The sequence below is a fragment of the Equus quagga genome, chromosome 5 (assembly GCF_021613505.1).
Source record: "Equus quagga isolate Etosha38 chromosome 5, UCLA_HA_Equagga_1.0, whole genome shotgun sequence".
Taxonomy (NCBI): domain Eukaryota; kingdom Metazoa; phylum Chordata; class Mammalia; order Perissodactyla; family Equidae; genus Equus; species Equus quagga.
In genome coordinates, this window is record NC_060271.1 from 4,881,652 (window position 1) to 4,887,768 (window position 6,117).

At 57.6% G+C, this 6,117-nt stretch overlaps 1 protein-coding gene and 1 long non-coding RNA gene across 3 annotated transcripts in view; one reads left to right on the plus strand and one right to left on the minus strand.

Moving 5' to 3' along the window:
• The window catches only part of TTC22 (tetratricopeptide repeat domain 22), a 21,131-nt gene that overhangs the window by 1,461 nt on the left and 13,553 nt on the right, over window positions 1-6,117 (plus strand). The window lies entirely within an intron of this gene.
• Window positions 69-6,117, minus strand: part of LOC124240192 (uncharacterized) — a 7,215-nt gene continuing 1,166 nt past the window's right edge. For both annotated transcript variants that reach the window (XR_006888804.1, XR_006888803.1), the window contains exons 2-3: window positions 5,693-5,782; window positions 69-1,985 (exon numbers count right to left, since the gene is read on the minus strand). This is a non-coding gene — a long non-coding RNA (uncharacterized LOC124240192). The remainder of the gene's footprint in view (window positions 1,986-5,692; window positions 5,783-6,117) is intronic.

Here is a 6,117-nt window from a genome sequence, read left to right on the forward strand (position 1 = left end):
CCCCCCCCCCCCCCCCCCCGGAGATAAGTCCAAGGCTCTCGGGTGAGCACTGGAGACCCTCTGGGATCTTCCTCTCTGCCTCCCTCTGTCACGTTCCCCCTTCCAGCCAGGCTTTTGCCACTGTCTCCTTTTCCCCTTGTTCCCCCGTGGGCCAGGTCTCCGTACAGCCCGCCTTGCCACTCTCTCGGCCTCTTTCTGAGGTGTCCTTTGCTCCACCTTTGCCTGGAAGGTTCTCCTTAGTCTTGGGTTTGTCTCAGACATCCCCTCTGCTAGGAAGCCTCCACTGACCTCTCCAGGCTGGCCCCGCTGCCTCCCCTGGGCTCCCATGGCACTACTCGCACTGTCCGTTTAAAGTCTGAATCCCCAACTGAACCTTGAGGTCTTTGAAAGCGTGGACAACATCTGTCTGGTTTACCACCATAAAGCCAATACCTGGCACGATGCCTCGTACACAGTGGCACTTAATAAATCTATCTTGAATGAGTGTATGTGCAGCATAGGGCCTGGCACAAAATAGACAAATACTAGGTATGTTAGTTACCTATGGCTGCATAACAAATACCCGTTGAAATTTAGCAGCTTAAAACAACAAGCATTTATTATCTCGGAGGTTTTGTGGGTCAAGAATCTGGGCACAGCCTGCAGAGAGACGGCAGGATCCCGGGTGACTCCTGCCTCTCGGGCCTGGGAGAGTCACCTCCTCCCCAGGCTGGCTGTGGCTGTACCAATGATGGGGCCAACAGGGACTCAGGTCTCCTGTTTTAAAGGCTGACCCGAGGCTCTGAACGCAGCGGCCCTCGGTGGAAGGCATGGCCCGTGTTGTGTGTGGCGACTGTAGTCACAGCAGCAGAGTGGGCCCTAAAGGGCCCTGCACCGGGGCCGGGAGGCCTGCCATGGGCCTCCTCCTGTCCGGGCTGCAGTTTCCCCATCTGTGAAAGGGGGTACCGGGGACTGGATGGTCTCCAAGGTCCCTCCATGCTCTTGGGAGGGGGGCTTCCTGGGGGAGGGCTTCCTGGAGGAGGTGAGCAGTGAGGCAGAGGTTTGGGTGTGGAGATGCAACAGAGGCCGGCTCCTCCCTGTCTGCCGCCAGTCAGCCCAGCCATAGTGGGGGCCACCCGCCCAGCGAGTGACTGCCCGGAGGAGAGTGTCAGGCAGGGCCCTGCCCGGTGATCCAGGAAGAGAGCTCATTGCTGGGCAGGAGGTGGCCGCCAGGCTTTGTGCTGCGTCCTTGGACCTGGCCTGGGGGCTGCTCCCCACGTCTGCACAGAGTGGCTGTGGTCAGTGCCTCTGACAAACCCCAAGAGAAAGCGGGGGATTTGGAGCCCCCCATTTTGTCACCTGAGGATTAGAAGAGATCGTGCTTCTGAAGTACCTGGCACAGGGGAGGTGCTCAGGAAATAGTCACAGTCCAGATGACAGTGATGGCTCTGTACAGTTAGATCCCAGAGCCTTGGGTCCCAGCACCCAGCTCTCTTCTTCTTTTGCTGTGTGGCTTTGGACAAGTCACTTTTCATTTCTGGCCTCAGTGTCTGCTTCATAAACATTAAACAGTAGTGATCTCTGCCTCAGTTTGCTGTGGTTATCCAGTCAGCTCATGGGGTGGCGGTGCCCGTAGGCAATAGATTCTGGCGTGTTGGGAGACACCGCTCAGCACCTTCACAGTCGGTGGGCACCTGCTGTGAGCCCTGTCTGCAAGCCTGTGACACAGGCAGGACAAACGCTGGCTCCTTCGTTGACTGGTCTTCCCGAGCCTCTCTCCTGGCAGCGGGAGCCAGAGGATGAGTCAGAGAGGTGCCCACGACGGGCTGAGGTCACAGGCAGTCGTGACATGGCCCATGCCATGTGACAGTCATCTCTGAGTGCTGTACACCAGACACCATACTTTCTGAATCGAAAACAGGACCCCACAGGCTGACAGTGCAAGTGCACTTTGGGGACATCAGGACCAAATGTTGGAGTCAGCAGTGACCTGGAGCATCTGGGTCCTGGAGAGAGAGTAGCAATAAGTGAGTTTCAGAGAAGGAACACTTGCTTTCAGCACAAGTGACTAAGGGAAGCTTCTGGACGAGGCGGGAGTAGACTGGCAGGAATGAGCTGAGGGCACTCCCAGCAGGGGTGTGGTGTGTGCAAAGGTCCTGGGGTGAGGCCTGCAGAGCCTGAGGGCTTTAGTGACAGCGGACCTGGAGGAAGGGATGAGGCCTGGAGGGAGGAAGCCAGAAGCTTCAAGGGGATGAACACACGATGGCCCTAAAGACAGGCTGATGTGGTCTCTGTGATCTGGTGCCCACCCTCCTCTTTAGCCACAGTTCCTCTCACTGCCCAGCAGTTCTAAACTACTTGTACTTCCCCAGACACGCTGCATTGTTCCATCCCTCCCTGTGCAGGGACTGTCCCCTCTGCCTAGAAAGCAGACTCCATCCATCAAAACGCAGTTCAAACAGCACCTCCCCCTTGAAGCCTTCCTTCCTACAGCACGCAGCCTCACACGATGATAGTCACGGGTGTCTTCTCTGGGTGTCTTCCAGACTTTATCTCAGAGATCCTCACAAGAACCCTCTGATCCCATCTACAGATGTGGGAGCTGAGGTGTACCAAGGCTAAATCACTTGCCCAAGCTCCCAGAACTAGTAAGTGGCAGCTGAATTCACTCCCGCCTGCCTGACTTCAGAGCCTTGGCTCTTTCTGGAGAGGTCAGAGAAGCAGGGGTGTGGTGTGTCGAGCCGATGGCTGGCGGGGTGGTGAGGGGAGACCCCTCACGGGCCGCCTCCTGGCAGTCTAGGGTAGAGGAAGTGTCCAGGGAGAGGAGGAGCGGAGAGAGGGTCGGGAAGGGTGAGGGCAGAGAGGAAGTCAGAGTCGGGGCCTGGGAAGGAGGGCGTGCGACAGTGGGGCAGTGGTTATGGGACCCCCAGTTGAGAGGGTCGCCGCCCACAGTAGCACAGCTGGTGGTCCGACCCACCCTGCTGCAGCCCCAAGAGCTTTCCATGCCATGGGCTGGGACTGTCCAGGCAGGGAGGAGCTGCTGGAGCTCACGGGATAAAGAGCAGCTGAAGAACCAATGAACAGCTCTTCATCTGCTAACTAAAATTACAAGAGAAAACATTATAAAAGTTAATAATTCAGCCCATAATCCAAAAATAAGCCAAGTGTTTGGTGTGAGTGGGGGGGTGACTCCCTTTCTCACTCTGCGTTCTCTCCTGCCCTTCTTTCGCGAGTTACAAAAATATGATGACGCACATTGCTTTTGTCTGTCCTTCCTCCCCTCCTCCTGTCACCTGGTCCGCACACACTCACACAGTCACAGATGTGACAGATCTCTAGGTGGAGTGGTGCTGGGAGCATATGCTTCAGAGTCGGGCAGACCAGGTTAAAATTCTGCCTCCATCACGGGTGGCCACACGCAAGACACTTCACTCCTCTGCATCTCTGCTTCCTCATTGGCAAAGTGGGGCTCTAACGTCTCTCTCCCGGGGTGCTGTGAGGGCACAGTGACAGCACGAAAGGCCGCAGGCCACTGCAGACCACACCGGGTCCAGCCCTGCCCCGGCAGCCCTCTGCTCCTCCACAGACCCAGCCCTGCCCTGGCGTGTCTCCCGCTGACTTCTGTCTTGCTCCCTAGAGAGTGAGCCCTCTGTCCTGGGCCTCCGCCAACCCCACCACCACCCAGCACTGGACACCCAAAAGGAGTTTGTAACTCTTGTTAAATTTAGTTTAGTTGAATAACTAGATTTTAAGTCTTAAAATCCCTATTGTTTTAAAAAATAAGGTGACTTGAAGCTATATTTCTCAAAAAATATGCCTGTCCCAAGCTAACTTAGTTATTTGAGTTTCTTCCATTTTCCCAGAATATTGGTGGCTTAACACACACAGGTGCACTCACATACATGCACACAGGCAGGTCCTTCACCCGAGCTCATGGCCCAGGCAGTCCCTGGGGGATACCGGACACCCCCCGCCCCATGGGTCCGCTGGTCCAGCCCGCGCAGGCCCTGAGCTCAGCACTTGCCATTCATCAGTGCGTCTGATTTTTATCCAGCCTCACAGACACACTGCCAGTTGGGTGCTGCAATTCCCCATCTCACTGAGGAAGAGCACGCTCAGGGAGGCAGGTGGCTTGCCCAAGGTGACCCAGCGCACCACGGGGTGAAGGGGCGTCTGGATTTCACTGGCCAGCTGGGGCGGGCGGGGAGGGAGCCGGTCCTTGCAGGCCAGGCAGACAGCCTCACACAGAGGTGTGGACATTCCGATCATTCACCACACCCAGTGGGGTGGGGACCTGGCAGGAGTGGCCGAGAGGGCACACTGGTCAGCAACCCCAGGGTCCCTGGTGCATGAATGTGCACACACATACACACACACACAGAGCTCTGCCACCACAGGGGAGGCCAGCTCCAGGACCTGAGAACTGCTGGAGGAGCTGCCCCCTTCGGCCTCCCACGTGCCCCCTCTCCCTCCCTCAACCCTCCCTTCTCACTCTCCCCTGTTCCCCCAGCACCAGGGCTGCCCCGAGACCCTGGTGACTCCGGTGCACAGCGCAGGGCAGATGTGCTGGTGTGAGCACAGTCCGAGCGTCAGTGTGGGAGTCTGCAGGGGGTCCCTCTCTGCTGGCCACCCCCGGGTGACCTGAGCAGACTGCCTAACCGCTCAGCGTCCGTGTCTCCCTCTGTGAAATGGGGACAGTGGCACCAGCCTGAGAGGGTGTGGGAGGAGTAACCGTGGTCACAGAGGGAAGCCACAGCCCCAGAGAGCACGGATGGACGCGGGCCTCTCATCCGCGTCCCCTGAGCGGACTCCAGGACCAAGGACATGAGGCAGCCCCGCCCCCCCCCCTGCCCCCCCCCCCCCCCCGCCCTTCCTGCCGTCTCCCTCACCCAGCCCGGAACCAGCCTTGAGAAAAGAAGAGTGCCCCTGGGGGGGACCCCACTCAGAGCCAGGGCCAGGGTTTGGGGTCCCGCCCAGCCCTGCTGGGGCTCGCTGTGGGATAGTAGGCAAGGCACCTCCTCTCCCTGGGTCTTCGTTTCCTCCTGTCAAATGGTGTCTGGACTAAGGTGGCGGCCGGGGTGATTTCAGCGACAGGAGGGACTTTGAGAAGCAGAGAAGTAGGGGAAGGAATGAACCCCCCAGCAGAGGAAAATACATAAGCACACATCCGGGGGTGGGAAGACACAACTTGGGGAATGCAGGACAGTATTTAGAGGACCTAAGAGTTGATCTCCAACTTTTGAGATCACGGGCAGGGTTTCTCCTCCCATAGTGCTGGCGCATGCACGCGCGCGCACACACACAAACACACACATACACGACTCCACAAATCTGAGTGGTTTGATTTGGTTCAGCTAGAAAAGGAGATGAATGATGCTGGATGGTGAGCTCAGTACCGTGTCCTCGTGTGCTTCTCATGGACTATCTCACTTGACCCTCACAGAAATGCTGGGAAAGCAGAACTCGCATTAACCCCATTCTACAGATGGGGCAAACTGAGATTACATGGGGAAACTGAGGCTCGGAGAGGTATAGTGACTTGCCCATGGGCACACAGCCTTGAGTGGTTGGCAGGGACTGAACTCAGGTCTCTCAGACATAAAGCTCAGGCTGAGGGACAGCCTTCCTGGGCTCTGGCCCCAGCCTTCTGATGGCATTGGTGCCACTCACATTTGCATATCAGTGCCTTCTGCTGGCTTCTCTCCCTGCTTACCTGGGAAGTTAGGGAACTGGCTGCTCCCTCCTCACTGATTCAGGAACGCAGAGCCAAAGCTGCCTTTCGCATCATCTGGCCCAACCGCCTCTTTATCAGGAGAAAAGATCAAGTATGTTAAGGGTGCACAGGCACGGACCCCTGGGAGGAGCTGAGAAGAGTGAGGTGTCACTGTTAATCCTGCAGAGGGCTGGAGACTTCCCAGACCTGCTCAGCCTGACCCGTGCTGGAGCAGGGTTTGGGACCCAGGACCAGACAGGAGATGGCCCCTGTTCTGTAGGGACAGTGGAATAGAGAAGTGGCTCCATGCAGTCCTGCAAGTCTGGGGGACCGTGCAAGGCAAAGGGGACCCCCAGAGCCTGCGTCTGCACAGACCTAGGACTAGAGAGGGGTGGCAGCGGGGAGGGGCAGTCCTCTGCTCACAT